The sequence below is a fragment of the Podarcis pityusensis genome (assembly GCF_964106645.2).
Source record: "Podarcis pityusensis genome assembly, chromosome: 12".
NCBI lineage: Eukaryota > Metazoa > Chordata > Lepidosauria > Squamata > Lacertidae > Podarcis > Podarcis pityusensis.
This window is the reverse complement of record NC_138037.1, coordinates 50,599,771-50,626,016: the sequence shown is the minus strand read 5'-3', so window position 1 is coordinate 50,626,016 and position 26,246 is coordinate 50,599,771. Positions and strand designations below refer to the sequence as shown.

The 26,246-nt window shown below is 44.4% G+C and overlaps 1 long non-coding RNA gene across 1 annotated transcript; it reads right to left on the bottom strand.

Moving 5' to 3' along the window:
- Window positions 1-11,242: 11,242 nt before the first annotated feature.
- LOC308460090 lies at window positions 11,243-25,518 on the bottom strand. The gene is made up of 3 exons (XR_013978471.1): window positions 24,598-25,518; window positions 24,039-24,189; window positions 11,243-11,325 (listed from the first exon to the last, which is right to left on the bottom strand). It is a non-coding gene; the product is annotated as an uncharacterized lncRNA (long non-coding RNA).
- Between the last annotated feature and the right edge of the window lie 728 nt (window positions 25,519-26,246).

Below are 26,246 nucleotides of genomic sequence, written 5' to 3'. Positions count from 1 at the left end.
TTTAGGAAAACATCAGAAGGTTTTCTATTGGGAATAGTGCCAGGAAGTCTAAAGGAAGAGGACAAGACATTATATTTATATGCAACAGTAGCCACAAGGTTATTGATTGTGAAAAATTGGAAAGTGATATAATACCGACAAAAACAGAGTGGCTTGCCAAATTATTGGAGTATTACAATATATCCAAAACAATGGGAGAAATCGGAAGGATCCCAAAAGAGAAGATAGACAAGGACTAGAAGGTGTTTAAAGGATATTTGCAAAATCATATTGAAAAATCAGAACTCCTATTAGAAGAAATAAGTTCCGTTATAAATACTGAAATACTAAATAAGATGGATAACAATGTGTAACAGAAAAAGAAGCAGAAAGCTGGTTTAAAAGTGTGTGAAAGAAAATAATAGAAGTGGAAAGAAATTGCAATTGAGTAGATTGGAAGTCTAACACAAGGGTGGGGTGAGGGGTGAGGGATGGTGGTGGGAAAAGGAAGTATCTGTGGGATTGAGTGTGGGTATGTATGAATATTTTTAAGGATTGTATGAAATGTATGTTTGTATATTCGTAATATGTATGTATTAATGTTGAATTATTTTAATAAAATAAATATTAATTTTAAAAACTTTTTTTTTAAAAAAAGTGGTCCAAGGACTGGCTCTCTCTATTTTTTAAAAGAATTGTAATTGCAACCACCTACATGAGTGGCTAGCTAATGCATGGGCCTCTGCTGCTATGCATATACAAAACAATGGAGCAGTGCTCTCTGGGAGAAGCAGGAGAGGACTCCATGGGGAGCAGCCATCTTGGCTGTAAGTCCTGCAATACTTTGCTGCCTGTCTTGTAGGCCTTCTTCCACCTTGACTGGGAGGGCGGGGCCCAGACTGACTCCAGCTACAAAAGCTGAGGCTGCTGAAGAGGCCAGCTACCATCTTGGCTGTCTCTTACTGCAGATCCAGTTCATCGAGCCTGAGCTTCCACAGGTGCCTCCCACCGTGAACCACCATTGACAGGACTGGCAGCAACAGAAGCAGATACATTATATGCTTATTGTAATATTTTATTTCATTGGTAATTATGCTTTTCAAAATGTGCATTTTCTATTTGACCTTTTTTTGGTAATGTTTTATTTTGAAATGTTTAAGATAAAAAAATGTGTTAACTTTGCTGTGTTAAATGTGCACTCTGCAGTTGACCTCTTTTGTACTGTTTTATTTTAAACATTTAAGATAATATTTTACCTTCCAGTTAATTACATTGCTTTGAATATATACTTCATATTTTCTTCTGGGTTGTTTCATTTGATGTTTTAATGCGTTGTAAACCACGTTGAGATTTTTTTTTCTTACAATGAAAAGCTGTATAGAAATGAAATGTATAATAATGATAATGATGCCTTTATCTGCACAAATATCATGAAATCCTGTTTCTTCACAGCAGCATTGCTGCGTTGTTTTGAATATGGGTGGTGGCAGAAACCCAGCATGGAATTATAATTCCCTCCTCCCAAAAAAGACACAGAGAGGTAGCCCTCAGTAATTTATTTTCCAAGCCACTGAGTGTCTGGAGGCGGTTGGAGGATGGATGGCAGCTAACAGATTGAGTTTGAATCCTGACAAGACAGAAATACTGTTTTGAGGGGACAGGAGGCGGGTGTGGAGGACTCCCTGGTCCTGAATGGGGTAACTGTGCCCCTGAAGGACCAGGTGTGCAGCCTGGAAGTCATTCTGGACTCACAGCTGTCCATGGAGGCACAGGTCAATTCTGTGTCCAGGGCAGCTGTTTATCAGCTCCATCTGGTACACAGGCTGAGACCCTACCTGCCCACAGACTGTCTCGCCAGAGTGGTGCATGCTCTGGTTATCTCTCGCTTGGACTACTGCAATGCGCTCTATGTGGGGCTATCTTTGAAGGTGACCCAGAAACTACAACTAATCCAGAATGCAGCAGCTAGAGTGGTGACTGGGAGCGCCACCGAGACCATGTAACACTGGTCTTGAAAGACCTACACTAGCTCCCAGTACGTTTCCAAGCACAATTCAAAGTCTTGGTGCTGACCTTTAAAGCCCTAAATGGCCTCGGTCCAGTATACCTGAAGGAGTGTCTCCACCCCCATCGTTCTGCCCAGACACTGAGGTCCAGCGCCAAGGGCTTTCTGGCAGTTCCCTCGCTGCGAGAAGCCAAGTTACAGGGAACCAGGCAGAGGGCCTTCTGAGTAGTGGCACCCGCCCTGTGGAATGCCCTCCCACCAGATGTCAAAGAGAAAAATAACTACCAGACTTTTAGAAGACATCTGAAGGCAGCCCTGTTTAGGGAAGCTTTTAATGTTTAATAGGTTATTGTATTTTAGTGTTTTGTTGGAAGCCGCCCAGAGTGGCTGGGGAAATCCAGCCAGATGGGCGGGGTATAAATAATAAATTATTATTATTATTATTATTATTATTATTATTATTACTGCAGCTTGGCTCCTGGAACAATCAAAAGTATTCCTCAGACTTTGAGTTCAGAGGAATATATGCTGGAACTGAGAAAGGTGGGTGAAAGAAGGGGGCAACCACAGCAAATATTATTCACTTATTTCTAAAAATATTTATATACTGCTAGCTCACATAGGAAGCATCTAAGCAATATACAGCAATTTTTTAAAAAAGCAACAACCCCCACAATAAGCATAAGAAAATACAAAAGCAACAACAGGCCAATCATGAAAAATTTATCCAAATGAAAAGGCCTGTCAACGCATGAAAGTCTTCAAAAAAAACCCATGGTGATCCTCTTTTTAACTGCATTTCATTTAGGCTTTTGTTTTTATCCAACTCAAAATCAAAACAGATGGGGTTTTGAACCAACACTGACCATATTAAAGCAAAAGGGATTGAATCTATCAAATCCCCAGCGAGCCCAAATCACCCAATTGCAAGTAGCTCTAATTCTGAAGTATACTCATACATCAGTTGTTAAATTCTACCGCAGTGCTCCAAATATATTGTGAAATATGCTTGGTTTCCGAGCGTGAGCATGATGAAAATGGCAATCCTCTGAGGAGAGTGTATCGTTTTATGTTTGTCATAATTCATCTTCTGGCCCAGGCAAGACAAGGCTCTGCAAGTACACATTCAAACCTGCCACACATCCAAATTGAGGAAAGTGTATGGCTTGAGTCAAAACCTCAGTGACAGTCTGTCCAATTAGCATTATCAGGCAAAATGTTAGCAATTAAGAAGATCTACAATTGGCTAATAGGAGGTAGTGATTTATGCTCTGTAAGCTAAAATTGTTCCATTGCTATGGAAATTTCCTCTTTATTCATTCCCTCACACAATGAAAAATGAAACAATATATAAGAAAATTAAACCGAGGAGCTCCAATTAGTTCTGAATGCCATATATAAAAAGCTTACAAGACAAAAAGAGTCCCATTTCCCTCCATCACCCCTTTCTTCCTATGGAGTTTACACATTTACTCTCATGCTAAGCTCAGTGGATATATTAACAATTTCCAGAATATTCACACAATTTAAGAAGCCGTCATCTTGTTTCAGTGGCTGTGTTCCATGTTCGTTGTATTTATGAACAAATTTGGACCCTATCCTATCTACATTTAGGCAGCAGCCCCCTACCCACTTTCCTGGGAGTAAGCCCTGTTGCATTCAGTGGATCTCACTTTTGAATAGACATGTCTAGAGTTCCAGTGGTTGCGTGGCAAGGTCCCAAACCCTCCCGGTAAGTGGAATAAAGACACATGAAACAGTATTTTAGGTTAATGGGTGACAAAGGCCACAACTTTATTGGTTACAGAATGTGAGTGGTATTGGCTTAGGCACTAGAAACCACACAACTATATCTGACTCCTGCCTGTCTGCAGGAAGAAAAAGAAGAAGAGTTTGGATTTGATATCCCGCTTTATCACTACCTGAGGAAGTCTCAAAGTGGCTAACATTCTCCTTTCCCTTCCTCCCCCACAACAAACACTCTGTGAGGTGAGTGGGGCTGAGAGACTTCAGAGAAGTGTGACTGGCCCAAAGTCACCCAGCAGCTGCATGTGGAGGAGTGGAGACGCGAACCCGGTTCCCCAGATTACGAGTCTACCGCTCTTAACCACTACACCACACTGGCTCTCTTAGAAGTCTTGGAAGGGTTAACCACAAGTAGGGGGAGCCCGGCTGATGCACATCAACTAGGAACTCTCCCAGGGTCACCACTAGGGGTGGTGTCATGGCCCTAGTCTGGGGCTTCAGACAGAGACCATGCCCCTCGGATTCCTTTAACGGAATACCCTTGAATTCAGAAGGGTAGGTGATGGCCACTACCTCCCCTCACCTTCAGCTGAATACTCCAATGCCTAACCGCCAAACCTTACAAAGTTGTGACGATTTGCTACGAGGTAGGCGAAAAACCAAATGGCCGGTGCCAATTTGCCAAGTGGGAAAAAAATCCTACCAGCCCCCTTGGACAACCAAGGTGACCAACCGAGGTCCATAGCAAGGTCAAGAAATAAAAGAGCCTAACCTAAGGGAGGGAGGGAGGGAGGGAGGGAGGGAGAACTGACCAAGCAGGGAGAAAAAGGGGCAAGTCTTTGGCCACGGACAGTTTAAATAGCCCACGCCACGCCCCCGAGCTGTCTGGATTGGACGGCCTAGGGATGACATGGCCAAGGACCCTCCAATGGCGCAGGGGCTATCCCATCCTGTGCGCATGGGGAGTGCTTACTCCAGCCCGCAACTTCATTTCCCTGGGAACGGGAAATGGCTTATTTAGTCTTCCTTGCTTTCTATGGAAGTATAGTGGTGCCTCGGGTTACATACGCTTCAGGTTACATACACTTCAGGTTACAGACTCCGCTAACCCAGAAATAGTGCTTCAGGTTAAGAACTTTGCTTCAGGATGAGAACAGAAATCGTGCTCCGGCAGCACGGCAGCAGCAGGAGGCCCCATTAGCTAAAGTGGTGCTTCAGGTTAAGAACAGTTTCAGGTTAAGTACGGACCTCCGGAACGAATTAAGTACTTAACCCGAGGTACCACTGTAGTCTGATCTTTCTTCTTACTGTGACTTCTTCATTCATCTGGATAGAGGTTCATTGTGGACTATCTCCCCCTTTCTTGGGACTCTAAACCTTTTCTTCTTCGAATTTAAAACGATGTAAGCCCAAATGGATCATTGGGGACGCATTATATACTTTGCTACACAGTTTTGCCTTGCTTTTCTAGGGTCCCCCAGGCATAATTCCAAGTACTGGCCTTGACCTAGAAAACTCTTAATGTCTGGGATCCAAACTGCACAGCTTTCATTCCATTGTCCCATCACAATTTCCGACCTAAACCAATGAGGACACTCGGCAATATACCATCTCAGCACATTGCATGAGGGTACAGAGAGGAGTCTCTGCTTTAACTTAAAATCACAACACCTTGCCACCCCCATTCCAACTTGCTCTGCTCCTCACTCCAAGCATTACTTTCAAGTAGCCTCAAAATGGAAGACCTGGGAAGCTCTGCCGCCGCCAGTCTGCTTGAGTGAGGAACTGTCTGGGCAGATTGAGCAAAGCCCCACTTTATATATCATTTTCAGAAGCAGACATTTCTTATTTTTATCAACTTCCCACCCCATTTTCCATGGAGCTGTTGTTTCTCTTCTTCTGGTGCACCCCATCTTCTACCTATTAAATCATAATCACCAGTGCTTTTTTTTCTACGGGGACGCACAGGTACACATACCCCTAAACATTTTGGGAATCTAATGGGGGAGAAGGAGAAGAAATTAAAAAATTTAGTTTCTTTATCACAATGAATCGTCAGTTCCGTTGAATAGCACAGTGAATCATCAATTCCGTTGCTACCCCCGATGGTGGCCTCATTTCTTGTCACCGTGTTTCCTGAGTTTCAGATGGAAGCGAGCGTTTAATGTGTGAAGTAGGAGTTGGAATCTAGCATGGTGATTGGTCAGTTTAGTTGTTAGCACCTCCGATATATAACAATGTTATAATCTAATTACTTCTGTTGCTCATAGCTCAAATCCTGCTAGCAAGTTCATCATACTATAACATTTCTTTAAATAGTCTGAAAACGGCATCCATTCTTCCATAAAAACACTCATCATTAGATTCTGTTAATTTTGCTGTTAATTTTGCCAGTTCTGCATAGTCCATTATCTCACTTATCCATTCTTCTTTGTGGATGGAACTTCTTCTTCCTTCCATTTCTGCACATATAGAATCCTAGCTGCTGCTGTTACGTACATAAACATCTTTAACATTTGTGGGGGGGGGGGATTCTTCTGTAATGATCCCTAACAGAAACGCTTCTGCCTGTCCAAGAATGGCAAGGCAGAAGAAGGAAATGTTACATGAAAGGTCAGCATTGGCAAAATGTGCATGATTTCTCAGTAGGGGGCAGAGCAATGTCCACATTTCCGTGCTCTGCAAGGAGAGTAGGAAGGCTAACGGAAGGCTCTGTCTTCCCTAACACTGGAAGCATCTGTATGAAGCCAGGTATGATATAAGATTTCATTTATGCTTCCTTCACCATCTCTGGTTCTCTGATGGTGCAGAGAAATGAAACACCTGTTGAAAATAACACTAATTAGGTGTGCTAATGTAGCATGACCAATCTGAATATTCATACATCGGGTGTCCGGAAATAATTTGCAAAGCATGTACATTATCTGGCCCTGATTTGCGGGGTCGACGCATTGCAACCTAGCGAAGGTATACCCATCAAATGCAAGGAGAATTTGCAGTCTGCTTATGCTGCTAGCTGGTAAAGCGAACAGGCAGGTGTCAATTCAACAGCAGTAATGGGCTCTCTCCAGAGGCTTATTTCTCCCGGGAAAACTCAACTGAGACCCAGAAGCAGTCTGTGAGGAGGGGAGGTGCTGTGCAACCCCCTCAGCTGAGTCACTGCTGTCTACTGAGAGGGCAATATGTGGGGCAGTAGAGAAAGCAGCAATTGAGAGGAGTGCCGGGTTGCCTCCACTGATTTGGTGGCAAAGCGATGAGCTCCCCACCACCTTTCACTGCCCCCTATAATATAAAAGGTACTCCTGGACGGTTAAGTCAAAAGCGACTATGGGGTTGCAGCGCTCATCTCTCTTTCAGGCTGAGAGAGCCAGCGTTTGTCCTCAGACAGCTTTCTGGGTCATGCGGCCAGCATGACTAAACCGCTTCTGGCACAACAGAACACCGGAACGGAAACCAGAGCACACGGAAACACTGTTTACCTTCTTGCTGCAGCGGTACCTATTTATCTACTTGCACTGTTGTGCTTTTGAACTGCTAGGTTGGCAGGAGCTGGGACAGAGCAATGGGAGCTCATGCCGTGGTGGGGATTTGAACTGCCAACTCAAGAGGCTCAGTGGTTTAGACCACAGCGCCACCCATGTCATAGTATATGAGCACAACTAAGTGTTTTCAGCTAGTAGCCTTATCCAAGTGTGCACATAAGCTAGGCATCTGTAGCATCCTGCCAACTCGGGGGGGGGGGGAGAGACTTTTGCCATAGGTTCTGTACACACAGCCAGAAATTCAGGAAAGGTTAAACTTCCCTCACCATTTGGCAAGCCATGACATAGAAGTAGTTAATTATATGAGCATTGTGATAAGTTATGGCTTAGTAAACTTTACAAAAGGCTACAGCTCAGTGGCAGAGCAACTTCCTTGCATTCAGAAGGCCCCAAAGTATGGCTGAGAATGCCCCCTGTTGGAATCCAGGAGAGATGCTACCTGCCCATGTAGACAATACTGTGCTGGGTGGACTGATAGCCTGACTCAGTATAAGGCAGCTTTTTGAATGTCAATTAAAATGGTTAAATATACTCATGCTTTGAAGCCGAGCTCTCACTACTCCATTTGAATTAATATAATAATATAATAATAATAATAATTTATTATTTATACCCCGCCCATCTGGCTGGGTTTCCCCAGCCACTCTGGGCGGCTTCCAAAAGAATATTAAAATACTATGATACATCAAACATTAAAAGCTTCCCTAAACAGGGCTGCCTTCAGATGTCTTCTAAAAGTCTGGTAGTTGTTGTTCTCTTTGACATCTGGTGGGAGGGCGTTCCACAGGGAGGGCGCCACTACCGAGAAGGCCCTCTGCCTGGTTCCCTGTAACTTGGCTTCTCGCAGTGAGGGAACCGCCAGAAGGCCCTCGGTGCTGGACCTCAGTGTCCGGGTAGAACGATGGAGGTGGAGACGCTCCTTCAGGTATACTGGACCGAGGCCGTTTAGGGCTTTAAAGGTCAGCACCAACACTTTGAATTGTGCTCGGAAACGTACTGGGAGCCAATGTAGGTCTTTCAAGACCGGTGTTATATGGTCTCGGCGGCTGTTCCCAGTCACCAGTCTGGCTGCTGCATTCTGGATTAGTTGTAGTTTCCGGGTCACCTTCAAAGGTAGCCCCACGTAGAGCGCATTGCAGTAGTCCAAGCGGGAGATAACCAGAGCATGCACCACTCTGGCGAGGCAGTCCGCGGGCAGACAGGGTCTCAACCTACGTACCAGATGGAGCTGGTACACAGCTGCCCTGGACACGGATTTAACCTGTGCCTCCATGGACAGCTGTGAGTCCAAAATGACTCCCAGGCTGCGCACCTGGTCCTTCAGGGGCACGGTTACCCCATTCAGGACCAGGGAATCCCCCACACCTGCCCGCCTCCTGTCCCCCAGAAACAGTACTTCTGTCTTGTCAGGATTCAACCTCAATCTGTTTGCCGCCATCCATCCTCCAACCGCCTCCAGACACTCACACAGGACCTTCACCGCCTTCACTGGCGGGGGGCTGGATCAGATGATATATATCCCCAGTCAAGGACACAGGCTTGCCATCGCAATGGAGAGGGGCTGGCACTGTGTGACATGCACACACCATGCAACAAGCTGGTATCATGTGCACATGCTCACGACACACCACGCAATGTGCTTACATCACTCACGCATGCCGCGCAACATGCTGACATGTTGTTTGCATGCTGCGCAGCTTGCGCAAGTGGCGCAAGCACACCACATGGCATGCGTGAGTGAGGTCGCCACCACAGAGTTTTGAGAGGACCCAGTCCCTATTGGTAAAACCTATTTGGTGTTTCGCAACTTTCTGACTAGTTGCAGGACCTTAGCCAGACCTAGCAGAGTAAACGCAGAATCCACGGAAGTAATTGGCGACTTGGCTGCAGACAGGATAGATGAAGCAGGAACCAGGAACTTGTAGTTAGGTGCTTATTATATACAGTGGACTATTTACAAGAACAGAACACGGATCTTTAGCTAGCTCTCTCTGACACGACTCACAACTCCTACATTGACACAGAACAACTGAACTACTGAACTCTGAGCCAACACATTCCAGTTAGTAGGCCGTTAATTATCACTCCCTTGAGAGAGCTTGGCCAATCAGGAAGCGGATTCCATGTCTCTGTGTTATCACCAGGCAGACTTACTCCTTCAGATTGCCTTCTGGTTGTCTGCCAAACCTTAATTGGCTTTGTGGGAGTAGCTGCACGTACACAGTTTCCCAACAGTCCCCTCCTTGAAATTTTTTGGGGGGCCTCAGCCCCCACCCCATGGTGCCCAGTTTTGGCCTCCATTGGCTACTGGTCTGTTTCCTGGCACAATTCAAAATGCTGGTTTTAAAGCCCTACACGACTTGGGTCCAAGCAATCTGAAATACCGTGTTGCCTCAAGTTCTGAGATCTTCAGGGAGGGCCCTTCTCTCGGTCCCACCGCCCTCATAAGAAGCACTTGGTGGGGACACAGGAAAGGGCCTTCTTGAATTGTGTTGCAAAATACTGTGTGGTTGTTCTTTCTGTTGAAAGCATAATGACCGCTCCCCGCTTAAAACAGGGGGCACCCTTTGCGTGGACGCGCGCAGCCCTGGATCTGGAGCGGCCCCATCAGCATAGGCTTGGCTTTGCCTTCCCTCAGGTGGGATACCTGGAGGTCCCCGCCTACCTCAGTCAGTTGTCCAATCCCACCTGGGGGAAGCGTTGCCAAGGAGACCAGGCCAGGTAGGGGGAGGGATTACCTGCCCACACAATAGAGGGAGGATCTTACCTGGGAATCCTCAATTGGCTCCAGAGCTTCTCCCACCCTACCCACCCTCAGTTAATGTCTTCCTTTGCAGGTTAACGTTTCTTCATAGGTTTTGCAGGTTAACTTTTCTTCACAGGTATGCGGGCGCTGCTACGATAAGGCCGCTGTTAAAGGGCCGGAAAGGAATTTCCCTGCATTGGCAGGTTTCGCCTTTCCCGTAGCAAAACGTCACAACTTTGGCGGTATGAGGACTCCTTTAGTCCATCTTCCTCTTTGCGGCGGCGATACCAGGGTTCCCCGTTAAAGGGGTTTCTGAAGGGAGGCTTTGACCGTACGCCGAAAGGTCGTCATTGCTCTCCCCTGCGGCGGCGGCGTAACGGGGGCGGCTATCTCTGCTTGAACATATGTTCTCCAGAGCCGGCCCATCCCCCACATACACACTGGATAACCCTGAAGCTCCCTAGGTCCCCGGCTGGGGACTGGGGAGGGAGAACGCCCAATGCCTGAGCCAAGGTCTACCCACATTTGAAATTTAATAAAGTTGTGGCCAATTTAATCCCATAGCACGTTGTCTTGAGTCGTTATTACACATGACGGGGGGGACCGCTCGGGATCTGGGGACTCCGCCTGTCCATGCAACATGATTTACACCTATGTGCTTTGAACTGAACATGCAGAGATAAGGTTGGCATAAATGATTTGCCAGGTGGGCAAGGAGCACCTGTGTGTACTTGTTGCCTTTGACAAATTGGGCTAGAAGTGGAAGGGAACATACCTATAATCTGATGCAGAGTCTTGTCTGCAGTAAGAATGCAAGTAAATTAACTTTCGCTGACACCTTTTGAATGGAAAGAAAATATAGAAGTTGTATAAGTCACAGACTATTTAAGTGGTTTTATCATGGTATGTTTTTACTTGGTTGTAAAGTGCTTTGGGGCTTTTCTTAGTGAGAATCAATACATAAATTTAATAAACCGAACCAACCAAACCTGACACCATTACCTTTTGATGCAATGACTCGTGTGTTATTGACAGCTACATATAACAACAGATTTCTTGTTTGAGAACAAAAACTAATGGAAATCATAGGACACGGAGGATACAATATTAGGTTCTAAGGGTGGAAGGATAAAGCACACCCTGCAGATGTCGTGCTCAAAGTTTCTAATTTAAGTTATAGCTATAACATTTTAAAATATGGTATTTAATGAGATCTGATTAATACTGCAGTTATCATCAAGTATTTCTGCCAAGGGTTCCCTTGTAGCATTTACAAGGTTTACTGTTGCAGTCCTGTGGCAAAAATCCTGCAAGAAAAGAAAGTGGAAATTCATACTGTATATAACCTTTACTATGCAGTCTGAAATTACGGGGAGAAAATGTTAAATATACTGTTTTCATTTTAGCTGTAAACTTTATACACCATTACTGATCAGTACTATAACAACTTTGTATAACAGCAGAAGCAATTCTTTGTGCTGCTTTCAGATCCTTCCAAAGGCAGCCTTTCTCTTTTTGATCTCTCCTTTCCACCACTCAACCCTTATTCATCATATGGAAGCAAAACAAATTCTGTATCCTAGCCTGGGAGATGGAGCTTCAGCTGCAGAAACGTTGTGTCAGATGGGGGCCCACCATAAAACAGCATTCAGGACCCTCTATTTCCATTCCTAGCATTGGATTTGTTTGTATGGATGGTTTTTCAATGTCATCCCAGCTACTTTTGGGGGATCCCAATATGGATAAAAGCATATAATAGTGATTTAGATGAGATACACTCAAGATAATTGAGACGTATGCTGGGGCTTCCAATTTCAATCAAGTATACACACAATGGACTATTGGGTGTGGGCTAGCACTAAAAAAACACAAAACAAAACAAAACCTGGTTGCTTTGCCATTTTCATTGCCAGCCTTTGAGTCTGCTTTCTGACTTACTTAAGGACTCTTATAAATCCAGATGGTTCTAACTCTTACATAGCAAAATTACTAGATCTACAGTGGTACCTCTGGTTGCGAACGGGATCCATTCTGGAGGCCCGTTCGCAACATGAAAAGCCCGCAACCTGAAGCACCGTATCTGTGCAGGTGCATAGAGCAATTTAGCGCTTGTGCGCATGTGTGAGGCATGATCTAGCACTTCTGTGCATGCGCGAGTGGCAAGACCCGGAAGAAACCCTTTCCAGTACTTCCAGGTTGCCGCGGGACGCAACCTGAAAGAACGTAACATGAAGCAAACGTAACCTGAGGTATGACTGTATTGGTATCAGCTTGGAACTCTTCTAGGTTCTTCAACTTATTGTGATTACATTTTTGCTGCCAGAGAAGACAGTAAATGCTTGCAGTTTGATGTGTCAGGGCTCAAGTGCATCATGTGTGGCTGGGATGTGAAGAAGGGAACATTTGCTGCTCCACCTCAGACAACAAAGGGACAGCGAGAGAGTGGGTGGGAAGATGTTGGTGCAGTGTTAGGATGAAGTTTTAAGTTGTGCATGTATTTATTGCTTGCAGGTTCACCTCTTGAGACTACCAATATATGGCTGACACTGGCGTAGCTGGTGTTTAGAGGTCCCACTGCCCACATACTTATTGCATTGGCACAAAGTCATTGCTAAAAATCAGGTAGCCAGAATGACATTATGTACAAACTGGGGAAATGTCATCCCCCCTTCTGGAGATTCTGTTTAAGGCAAAATCTGGAACACGGCAAACATGAGGAAATGGGTGGATTTGGAGAGAGTGAAAGAGTGTGGGCAGCAAGAAGCCAAATTTAACAGGACGTTGAGTTTGTTTATCTCGTATTGGAACAATGAAGTACAGCATTGGGCAAATCCACCCTCTTTGCTGGGGGATGTTTAAAGACTGGGAGTACAGATGAGTTAGACTGAATCTAAAGCTGATAAAGAAAATATTATTAAGAATGTATTGAATTGAAATAGCAAATATAAATACTGGATGTAGTTATTTATTGACAAATATATATTCCATTTATTATAATTTTAGAGGCTTGCATATTGGATTAAATATTACATATTTGATTAAATATATAGAATTCTATATTATCCATACAGCTTTCCATATATATTTTTCATTTTTTTAAAAAAATGATATTTAGGCTACCTATGCAAGAGAGTTCTTAAATTAGCTCCGCATGCAAAATTCTACCACAGTTCTTATATCACCATTGCTCCGCTCCCCCCTCACTTTTAAAGCAGCAGCTATTTTTATTCCCACTTCTGAGACTAGTAGCAGGTGGCTAGCGCCATTCAAGCCCACAAATATCCTTTTAACATTCCAGTTTGTTTGTTTTTTTGACAAACTCCCCAAATTGCAGGAATTCAAAAGTACATGTTGCCCATGACTCCTGGCTTAGGAGCAATTTAAACTGTAATACAGGCATTTCTGGCAGCAAACGACATTCAATGGAGCTAGCTGGGGAGTGTGAGGCTTGTGGGAGAAAACGCACTGCAATTTGTAATGCAGATCTTCCTTGATTCTCTGCAGGATTTCACAAATCCCTCACGGTAGACACAGCAGGGAAATTCTTACCTTTCACATTTCTACAGTGCAGGCTCTCAGAGAGGTCCTTGAATAACGCCATACGATACAATCTACTTTATGAGCTGGTGTCCTGCGACTGCAATGTATATAGTTTCTTCGATGTTTATATCTTTGCAGGGTCCGCACCTAAATTTTAGGCAAGGAATTGGGCTTCGTTTCGTTTATGTTTTTAAAGTCTAAACACAAAATTGATGGCTGGCTTTCATATCCTGGCATTTTTATTTCTATTTTAATGCTATTTTGAGTTCTTTACTTGCACAGTAAGAGAAATGGAAGGAGATTGTTAAATAGATTGGCAGGAGCCTGCACAATTGGAAAAGATTATTCGTGTGACTGGCAGTTATAAAAAAAGGTAAAGGACCCCTGACAGTTAAGGCCAGTCTCGAACAACTCTAGGGTTGCAGCGCTCATCTCGCTTTACTGGCTGAGGGAGCCGACGTTTGTCTGCAGCTTTTCCAGGTCATGTGGCCAGCATGACTAAGCCGCTTCTGGCGAACCAGAGCAGCGCACAGAAACACCGTTTACCTTCCCACCAGAGAGGTACCGATTTATCTACTTGCACTAAGTGCTTTCGAACTGCTAGGTGGGCAGGAGCTGGGACCGAACAACGGGAGCTCACCCCATTGCGAGGATTCGAACCACCGACCTTCCGACCGGCAAGCCCACAGTGCCACCTGTGTGGGACCAAATTTTCATAGATGCTTGGCAGCCGTGTAATCTCAGCAGATACTAAAAACTGCACCATTTGTACTGCATTGTAGGGGTGAGAATTCCCCCCCCCGGGGGGGCCACATATAATGGTCAGGGACTGCACTAAGGTGGTGGTGGGTCATTCTCTCTCTCTCTCTCTCTCTCTCTCTCTCTCTCTCTCTCTCTCTCCCCCCTCTCCCTCTCCCTCTCCCTCACCCTTACAGACACACAAACATACCCCACTAATTTCTTTTTACTTCCTCCTCCATAGGTGGGAAAACATTTCTGGTAGACTGGAGGGGAGCTTGATTCCTTAGCCCCTCCCAAGGTGAGCTAAGCCTGGCCTATTCTATTGACTTAATCCCTTTGTGCATTAATTAGACTTAAGCATGTTGGTTATATGATGCAAGTTATTCCCACAGTTGGGAGAAGGGTGAAGAAGTTGCACCATCTCTGTCTCCATCCTTCCCCTCCTGACTACAGATTTATTTAGAGTTTAAAACACTGTTTAAACTTTAGAGCCACTCACCCCATCAACTTGGGCCCCAGATCCAGGTTGGGTTGACACTGAATGCGCATGTGTTTGTGTGCTGGTAATCATGAGCCTTTGCCACTATCAATGCTTTCCCCATTGATTTCAGAGCTGCCCCTGTTTGGCTTGCACTATATTGGGGAAAGGGTATTATTATATGGCTGTAGGACCTTCAGCAGAGACTTTGTGACAATGGCATCAGCATTTATGCGGTTGTTTGCACTTCTCACCCTTGTTCCCAGCAATGAGAAGGGAAAGAATATTGATGGGTAATGAAGAGACTGCACAATTTTCTTCGGGATCAGCAAAAAAGTACACATAGCACAGGTGTGCTTTTAACAGAGATAAATTTGGAAAGTTTGCATTGATTAATTACTCTCAAGTTCTCACATTCATCTGCCTAGTGTGTAAAGAACCGGGATCAAGCTTATAGACACAGACACACATTCGTGTAGGCATTATTATGCATACACATTATATATTTTTTAAAAATGTTTAAACTGAGGAATAAGTAGCAAATGCTAGCCATTTGAATAATTTTGTTCCTCAGGAGCCAATTAACAACAAATGTCAACAGCCACATTACCAATTAAAATTATTGGACTGGTTAATTCTGCGTCTAGCTTAGGTTCTAGAAGGTTATTTTGTGGGGGTTGGAGGTGGGGTAGATGTGTTATAACACTAGAGAAAACAACCAAGTAGTAAAATGAGAAATCAGGACCAAATATTTAGCCCTGTGGGCCTATCTTTTAGATCTAGGAACCTAGCAGCTACATGGAGAGCTTCTGTGTTGCAGTCCAGACACTGATTATTAATCTAATTCAAATAGTCCAGTTTTTCTCTTTCCCAAAGTTCCCATTTTCCATTGCAGTTTATTTCTTTGAGGCCCTGATGGGGAATCTCAGGGCCAGGGTCCTCCTGGCTTCTCAATCTGGCCCTTAGAACTGTTCCCAGGACACATCCCTCACCAGGGTGCTTAAGGATGTGCAAGTATGTGCAGAAACTAGTCTACTGTACAAAAGTTGCTCTGCTCACTTTTACCCACTGCTGCCATGTGACACCCCCATGCCCCTCCTTGAAGGCTGCTCAAAAAGGAATGAAGCCCTCTGGCAGAAAAGAGTCCCCCATCACTGCTTTAAAGTAATAACACATTCACCATAAAATAAATCACTTCTGAGTAAATGCAAAACTTCCCACAAGCCAACTTGAGGGACTTCCTGGAGCACAGTGCATGGAGCCTTGATTGAAGGGGGAATCAGTGGGAACCCAAGGCATATACGAAACCCAAACATTCCTAAGCAGTCAGTTGATAAAACGCAAGAATTTGATGTGCTAGCCACACCAACTCAAACTTCAACTCAAGTGGCTCTTGGGAGAGGGTACATCACACAGAGGTATTCAGGAACACCAGAAGATGCCTTATGTTAGGGTTGTTGCAATGGAATTCTTGATCCTGTCCTTGTGCAGAGTATAAATGAATGCTGCCCATCACAAGAATGACTTTCAAAGCTTTACTGGAAACTGTCCTAAAACAGATACAAATAAATGTTACAAGATGCAAAGTAACACATTGCTACTTTTTTTTTTTTTTACAAGCTAGCAATGCAGCCCTGTCTTCTTTAGAGTCCTTAAAACAGTTCTATAAACTTTCCTCTCTCTGATCCCAGAGAGACAGATATCCTAAGCAACTTGTTTTTTCACCATCACAGAGTTTAGCTTCAATAGCTACTAGCTCCATTGCTGTTTGTTTGTTTTTTAAACCACTTTGGTTTCACCTTCCTTCTGTGAAAGATCTGCAGCCTAAAGACTGAAATGGAAACATCCAACCTTTTCTGCCGCATTTGCCAGAGTGTAACCTCCTGAGCCTAATGCAGCCTTCCCTCTGCAAAATGTTTTCAAACACAGTGCATACAAACATTACATTTTAAGCATATTAAGTTCTATCTTTAACACCTTAAACTGAATCAGGCCATTGATCCATTTAACTCAGTACTGTTGACACTGACTGGCAGCAGATCTCAAGGGTTGCAGGCAGGGATCTCTCCTAGTTCTACTTGGAAACACCAGGGACTGAGCCTGGGACCTTCTGTATGCAAGGCAGGTGCCCCACCACTGAGCTATGACACTGCAACACTGAGATCCCCCTTTTTAAAAAAATTTTGCCAAAATATGCTGGGTATTGAGCTTGGGATCTTCTGCATGCAAAACATGTACTCTGCTTCTGAGCAGTTCCCCCTTCCTGTGAGCAGGTTAAAGTCATTAAGGCAACTAGAGCTGGCTGATGAGTTTGACAGCCTCTGCGTCGTCCGTCCCCCCCCCAGTCAACATATTTAAGTGCTGGTGTTTGAGCCGTTATTGCCGTGGTACACCTCATTTCTATTTACAATGTGCCCATTTCTGTCCAACAGGAGAAAAAGAGATAGAGTGAAATGATTTCACAAAATTGCAGGAAGGAAATGCATAATGTAATTGAGAATACAATAAATGGCACTGCCCAGACTAACATGCAGCGTTCTTCACTCTAATTAGCTCCTTTGGAGCAGAGCAGATTGCTTTCAATAAGCCCAAGAAAATTGAGTTTGATTCACTGGAGACAATCTGGGTTCAGTGGTTAACCTCACAGCCTTTAACAAGGGAACTTCTTAAGGATACACAACAGTAACGAGTGAACTTGTCAATAGAAATTGGGGGCAATGTCAGGATTTGACCTGGTTTCAGATGGAAACAGCTCTTGGAGGGGAAATTTGGACAAGAGAGGGGAACAGTGGCTATTTTAGCACATTGGAATGGAATTGTACGTTTTGCAGAATGGAAGTCACGTGTGACAGAGATAAAGGCTCCGTCCTGCTCAAACAGCTTTGCATTGTGTTGCTACTGTCTTACCATAGATGTGTGTTTATTATGAATACCAGTGAAAAGTAGGTCTCTAATAATATTTGATCAAACCGTTGGCCAGAGGACCAGCTGTGGCAAGGAGCTTGCTTTCTCCTCCAATCAGAAGAGAGCTTCAATGTTTCATTTCCTTAGCAAGAGGAAGGACAACATGGTTCTAATGATACAGATATGAGTGGCTCTCTTCAGATGATCATGTGTATTACTTCCCATACTTCAGAATGTGGTAAGTTACCCATGGTGTATTTTTCACCCTCCTGCTCATTCTATGTAGAAGAGGCCCTGAACTTCTGCCCCAAAGTGCTACCCTGATGGTACCACTAGTTGGAGAAAAAATAGTGGCAGTAGTGGCAAATTGAGATGGTGGCATATTGGGATGAGAAGAGAAGGGACGGCATGAAGATAGCTCCTGGCTAACAAACTCAGCTTGCTTCTTAATGTTGCAGTCCTGTGCACACGTCAGTTGGGGTAAATCCCATTGAACTCACTTACTTATGAATAGAGTTGTACAGGATTGTGTTGCAAAAATAGACCCAAACAAATGATTCCCAGGAAGCAAGAATGGGCCCTTTTGTTCTGTACAAGTTCATTATAAACATGCAATATGATTTAAAATTAAGCTTTGAAGAGTCGTTGTTATATATTGTTGTACTGTGTATTTTGGGTCTATGGACTGCAATAAAAACACTGTGTGTGTATACTGAAATTGTCTTCTGCAAACATGTCACACATAGCTTGAGAGTTCCAGATTTGCTACTTGGGTTTCTTTCTTTTGCAGTTCTGGAAGGGGTGGTGAAGGTCACACAAAGTAAACACTTCTGCTATTTGTATTAAGCATAAGAACTTAATGTCATGGTCTGGCCTACGGCTGAGGACGTCGGGACCGGGGGCAAGATGGCGGGGTGGGAGCAGGAACAAGGGTCCAGAAGTCAGGGATCCAAGGGTCAGGAAGCAAGGAGTCACAAAGTCAAGGGTCTGAGGGGCAAGAAGCAAGGAGTCACGAAGTCAAGGGTCCAAAGATCAAGAAGCAGGGAGTCAGGAAGCCGAGGTCTGAGGATCGGAAAGCAAGAAGCCACATGCAGCAAGGCAGGAAACGTGTTGCTGTGGCAAAGAGCTGAAGGGAAATGTTGCCCCAACCACCACATTAAGATGGGAAAGGAATTGTAACCATTCCGGTCCGTAGAGAAGATGAGAATCTTTGAACAGCAGCTCTTAATACATTGCTTTAAGAATGTTCACCTCACGTAGCGAAGTAGTTTTTAGCATCCTGCAATTAACCTGAAGGAAGATCTGGCAGCAGTTGTGGAGGTGAGCAGAGGGAGGAGGGGGAGGGAGAACCTAAAGAATAAGGGATCTGTTCATGTCATGGAACCAAACATTTGGAGAAGAGCTTTTAAGCAAGATCGATGCCTATAATGAGAAAAGGGTTTAAAAACCAGCAAAGCAATAATGCACATATTAGCTTTTTGATTGAGCGTGCTGATATCTTCCTCAAAACAATTATGCCATTCATCCTGTAACAAACATAATGACCCTGATAGATTCGCACGGGAAGCTTGAGTCAATCAATCCCAACCTCTTATTCAGATAGACACCAAGCACTGAGGTGGGCCAGCCCTGCTTCCTTGCTGCTCTTTTATTTGCTTCTTGACACATGCCATTAAGGCCTAAACTTTGCGGAAACGTTGCCCTTTTTGCTTCCCCCCTCGAACAACCCCACCCCCCTCTCTCCAAAGCCTAATTGACTCCTCTAAACAATATATTATCAGGCTAATGATTTGTTCTTGTAGCCTGGAGAGTTTCCAACTGTGTTTTCTTTTGAGAAATGCATAAATTGTAGCCCCATAATCCTATCGGGAAGGTTTTTAATAAGACATGACATTTCAGTAAAACTAAAGCAAGGGACGGGGTGTCTGCCACTCTATGGGCATTGTGCTCAGGCCTCAGCGCTTAATCTAAGATATTGAATGCCAGCTGCCAAATTGTGTCTGTAACATTTGACTGTGCAGTGCGGTATGGTTTTAATATTCATCAGAGAGCTTCAATACAGGCTGACAGTACAGAGTACACTGCTTTTATTACAAAATGATTTCTGAGCCTTGAGGGAACTTGGTACCATGCTGACTGAAGCCATATAGCTAAGTACTGAAGCTAAGCATTCACATGGCAGCTTTGTATTCAAAGTACCTTTGCCATCTTTATTCATCCTTGGAAGAAGGGATGCGGGTGGCGCTGTGGTCTAAACCACTGAGCCTCTTGGGCTTGCTGATCAGAAGGTTGGCGGTTCACATCTGCACGATGGAGTGAGCGCCTGTTGCTCGGTCCCAGCTCCTGCCAACTTAGCAGTTCGAAAGCATGCCAGTGCAAGTAGATAAATAGGTATCGCTGCGGTGGGAAGGTAAACGGTGTTTCCATGCGTTCTGGCTTCCGTCACAGTGTCCCGTTGCACTAGAAGTGGTTTAGTCATGCTGTCCACATGACCCAGAAAACTGTCTGTGGACAACCATCAGCTCTCTCAGCCTGAAAGCGAGATGAGCGCCACACCCCATAGTCACCTTTGACTGGACTTAACCATCCAGGGGTCCTTTACCTTTTTTACCTTTACCTTTACCTTCGTTGGAATAGCCCTACAAAGTTTATCAATGTTCCCATTTTACAATGGTGAAATTAAGGCTGAGAAATGCCAGTTTGCTCCCAGCCAGTGTTGGCTCTAGGTTTTGGTGGCAAGAAGACACGCTCCATTCCTTGGGGGGGGGGGGTTCCTTGGTGGGTCTAGCTCCTCATTGCAGCTGGTCATGGAAGCAGAGAATTGTAGAGTTGGAAGGGATGCCATAGGTTGAAGGAGCTGAGTATGTTTAGCCTGGAAAAGAGGAGATATGATAGCCATCTTCATGTGGTAACATGGAGATAGTTTTTTCACAGTTGGCACCAGTGTTGTGGAATGCCTTCCCTGCTGAAATAAGAGAGTCCCCATCAGTATTGGCATTCTACCACTTCCCGAAGACACACCTGTTTAGGCAATTACTCCCATGAATTGACTGTGATTTCATTGTTTTAACTGTTCTAATTATTATGTTTTTAATTATTTGTTTTATTGTATAATTTAATTAAGGATGCTTTAATGTTATTGCGCCTTTTAATTATGGATTGATTTTGGAGTTGTAAACCTCTTAGAAGATATTTTGGTATATAAGCAGTATATAAATTAATAAATAATAACACTAACTGGATAGGCCAGAGATTGACCTTCTGCATGGAGGTCTACCACCAACCTAAACCCCATCCCCAAATGCATATATAATTGCATGGAGAGGGAGAAGATGGGTGACCAACAGGAATCATGCTGCCCCTTGTTTACAGATATTGCTGGTGTCTGACCGGATACCAAAATCTGGTTGTATATTAGCCACAGGGGAACTAGAAAATATTTTTCCAGATCCAATATTAGGTGTCCACAGCAACATCTATCTGATATCATAAAAATCTCTGTGCAAACTTCCCTGAAAGAGAGGGGAAAGTGCAAAGGTACCAAATATTAAGAAGATATTAAAGCTCACTTGAGGTTTCAAGATTTATTGAATGGAAGGGTAAATATTGAGAGAGATTAAGAAAGATTATAGAGAGGTTATCGGGTCATTGTTGACTCAGTGGGAAACGAATCACACTATTCACTCGAATCAGTGCATGGGACTAGGCAAGAGGAGGAAGAAAAGGTACCCTGCCCAGCTAGCAGACACAGAACGAAAGGAATCTTAGAGAAATTTAATTCAGTAGATGAATTAAAGCTGAATCCATAACATTCACATCTTCCATCGTTTGAAGTTGGTGCTCATCAAAATTTTGCAATGCAGTTCTTCAAGCAATATTTATAAAAGTGTATATATTAGGGGGAGGTTTGCATTAAAATGAAGATATTAGTGAATTAAGGGACACAGGTGGCGCTGTGGGTTAAACCACAGAGCCTAGGACTTGCTGATCAGAAGGTCGGCGGTTCAAATCCCCACGGCGGGGTGAGCTCCCGTTACTCGGTCCCTGCTCCTGCCCACCTAGCAGTTCAAAAGCATGTCAAAGTGCAAGTAGATAAATAGGTACCACTCCGGTGGGAAGGTAAACGGTGTTTCCGTGCGCGGCTCTGGCTCGCCAGAAGCAGCTTTGTCATGCTGGCCACATGACCCGGCAGCTGTATGCCAGCTCCCTCGGCCAGTAAAGCGAGATGAGCGCTGCAACCCCAGAGTCGGCCACAACTGGACCTAATGGTCAGGGGTCCCTTTACCTTTTATTAGTGAATTACTGCTTGCAGAAATGTGTACATTAATCAAAACGACATAGAACAATGTATTTAATCAGGTAAATTTGCACGTTTACAGGCTTCTATAGGCATGGCAGCACAGAACAGTCCATTGTTTGGTGCAGGTGGTATAACATCTAAAGGCTCTTGTAGGCCAGATTAGGTATTACAGGACCTGTGCAACTGCCACTGAAAGCTGCAGTCCTGTACATCTGCCTCCAATTTCCCCCTATAATGTCTACAAAATGCATGGCATACATGGCATGAATGATGTTACTTTCTCACACCAGCTCCACTTCATTGACTGTGGAGGTGAGAAACTTGCAACATGATGATATCATGCTGTGACATTAGCAGTGAAGGCAAGAAGAGGAGAGATGTGTCATGAACACATCTGCCCCAAGTAGAGAGGCACAGCATGAGTTAAGAAGCAGCCAGCAGCAGGGAAGCTTGCATTCCCCACAGACAGCTGGGACCGGTCGGCTGTCTACTCCCACTCCCCCTCCTTCTGACAATGAAAGGAATGCAGATAAGACGCTAGCAGAGAGTGGGATGGAGAGAAGCCAACTCACTCAAGAAGCACAGGCAGGCTCAGAAAGCAGGAGGGGGGATATTTCCTCACCGGAAGAGGAGGCAATTAATCCTATGAGCCCAAGGAGTAGACGGATGGGAAAGGTATTAGACAGGAAACAAAACCAGAAACGTAAGGGTCATAGGTTCAGGATATTCTGCAGAAGCAGGAAGAACTCATCAGAAAGGTCAACTGAATTGTAAGTTACGGAAGCTCCAATAGAGCTTCCAAGGCTGGTTGTTTGTTTTGGAATAAATCTTCAAGCTAATTACGATTTGTGTGCTGTGTTATCAAGACGGCAGCCTGGGCTCCTGACAAGATGTGGCGTCTTCCATCATCACATGTCATAATGTCTAGTTCTGACTGGACTAACACATCTTGAGAAAGGCTATGTTCTAACCACATTCCAATTCATAGATTTTGGCTCAAGATTTGTCAGATCTGTCCATTCCTGTGTGAACCTGCATGCATATCATGGGCAACTTCTGATGCCCTATACCAGGCCCCCCTGCTGCTGTCTCCAGAAACAAGAAGTTGATTCCAGACAGCATTCCACCCATGGAGAGCCACCACAGAAAAGGCCCATTCTCATGTTGCCACCCTCTGAACCTCTCATGGAGGAGACACATGGAGAATGGCCTCAGAAGATGATCTCAGGGTCTTGGTAGGTTCATATGAAGAGAGGCAGTCCTTGAAGTATTGCAGTCCTAAGACTTAATGGGTCAAAACCAGCACTTTGAATTGGGCCCGGAAACTAATTGGCAGTCAGTGCAGTCGGACTAGGATCAGTGTAATATGCTCAAACCTTCTTGCCCCCCTGAGCAATCTTGCTGCTGAATTTTGCACAAGCTGAAGTTTCCAAACTGTCTTCAAAGACAGCTTTATGTATAACACATTGCAATATTTTATTTTGTGGCATTTTGTTATTGCTTTGCTTTGGTTATATTGCTTTTATTTATTTTTACTTTTTGTAAACCGTTCTGAGAGCTTTGGCTGAAGAGCACCTGCTAAATACTGCAAGCAAGCAAATAGTTGATACTCAACTTCTCACACATGCATAGCCACTCCATCTTGCTTTATGAATTCGCACACAACATAGACATGTGTTAGTAGACAGATATGGTGAATTTAGCATATCCAGTGCAACACAGGCAATTAGGATGGTGATGGATGTTTTAAGGGCTCCACTAGCCCGATGCCATGCACATTGAACTTGATTAGCATTGTGTCCACTGTTTGCATTGTCAGCTCACATATGCCTGTCGTCTTGTACAGCTTCCTCAAGCTGGCGTTCCAAAATGATGCACATGTCACATCAAAGCAAGCAATGTCAACTTGCATTGCATTACATTCTATGACATGCTGTGATCTTATGTAACTGAACACAGCACATTCTGTCATTTTGCACGACAGGATTAAAGAGCAGGGAAATTATCTTAAAATAGACCATAACACATTATACAAAGCTATCTCTATCTTCTCCTACCTTCCAAGATTACAATTATCCATTAGGCAGCACAGGCACATAGGAAACTTGACTGAGTATGGGACTGCCCTGGGTAGACTAGTTTGAAATTACTTGGTCCTTTGTCCATCTCCAAGTCCACAGCATCTGAATGGCATCACACTGACTACCCCTGAAATACACTAATATATAACCACTTCCAAACCACAGCAGTAAAAATAATAAAACAGCGGCATGTCCAAAACCTGTATCAGTTTTATTTATTTATTTTAAAATTTGGGTTTTTAAAAGTCTTTTAAAAGTGGAACCTGGTTTATCAGGGCAAATGGGTCACTGCCCCACCAATCTTAGTCTACCCTCAGCCTCAAAATCACAGTCATGAGGCACCATCATGTTCTGCCTTGGGTTGACAGGCTGTGGGGAATGAGAAGGAGGGTGAAGAGGAGTATGGGATGTGGGGGCTCATGCAGCAGAGCAGAAGTAAGATGAGGGAGTCCTCCTCTTTCTCTGAATCTGGCAGCTCTGGCTGGAGAGGCCATTCACATAAGACATGGGGATCTCGTGAGTAAGCTCAACACACCTTGCCTTTAAATGTTTGGTGGGTGGGCATAGGAACCCATTGGGACAACTCAATAGCTCCCATGTGGTCTGGGAACCTCTTGCCCTAGTTTTGAACTCAGGACCTCCTGCTCCTAGCTCTGCTAGTCCTGGCATTCAAATGCTTAGTCAGAACCTTGGAGCTGGTATAACTCCGAGTCTGTTGGTGACTCTGAGCCGTTACGCTGCCTCAACAAAAATCTCTTCCCTCCTTTTAAGAGCCTCTACCATTGTGTTTTGGATGTGTCAGGACATAGCTCAAGCTCCTGAATTGGGCCTGGATATGCACCAGCAACTCAGCTTCCAGTCCATTGATTCCTGGCCAGCAGAAAAATTATTTTACTGGTCTTGATAGTCATATTCAACCATTAAGTTTCAGGAAGGCCTCTCCTCCTTCCGGAGGGGAGGTGTTGTGGGAGGGAGACGACTCCCGCGTCACGCAGGGAGTGTTATGCCCCCTGCCCCATCCACATGGCTGGTGCGCCACTCCTCCCGGTTGAGCACCCAATCGGGCGGCTTGGTGGGGGCGTGGTTTGCTGCTCAAGACGCAGCCGCGCCAGCCATTCAGCCCCTTTGCTCACCTTCTCGTCGCGAGTCACCCACCCACCACTCCCTTAGGGCTTGGGGCTTAGCTTTTCTCTTGACCTTGCTATGGACCTATGGTTGGTTGCCCAGGGGGCCTGGTAGGGATTTTTCCAACTGGCATTAGGCCTTTTGGTTTTTTCGCCTACCTCGTAGCAATCGTCCCAACTTTCTTGGTATTGGGCGGTTAGGCATTGGAATGTGTTGTTGGTGTGTGGAAGGGCAAGGCGTGGCCATCACCTACCCCTTCAAATTTGGGTATTCCATTAAAGGAACCCAGCGGTTGTGTATCCTGTCTGATGCCTGTGTGACAGGGGGCCATGGCACGACCCTCGGTGACATCAGGGGAGAGCTTATAGTTGTATTAGCATCAACAGGCTCCCCCTACTAGTGGTTAACCCCCTCTTCAGACTCACCCCTCTTCAAGTGGGTGGAGTCAAATTTTCCATGGTCTAATGCCTAAGCCAATACCTTCTCACTTGCTGTAATCAATGAAGTTGTAGCCTTTTCTTGCCCATTAACCTTATATTCTGTGTCAACGTGTCTTTATTCCACCAAGCGGGGGTCGGGTCCTCGAAGCACAACAGCATGCCTTTGAATACTGATCGCAGAATAGGGCTGTTTTCTTTGTTGAAGTAAGGGTAGCAAAAATGCAACTAAGAAGCTCACATCATAAAAATTTATTTGGAAATTAAACCAATGTCCAGACTTAACATTCAAAAACTTTACTTGCAGAAACTGATAGTTATACAGCAGATGAATTAAAACGTAACATTTACAGTCACATGCTTTTCCAATCATGGGTTTACAGTTTCTTCTTCTAACTTCCCAACAACCAGATTTTCCTCTCTTTCCAGAGCTCAGCACTCAGCCTTCCATATCTTAATTAGGCCATGCCTTGCGGCACCTGTGAGAGATTTCCATTTTTATTTTTTTATTTTTTTAATAATCTTTATTAGATTTTCAAAGGGTTACAAATAACAGAACAGATAAGAAAAAATAGAAAAGAAAAAAGTAAGAAAACCAAAAGAAAACACAAAAAAAAAACAA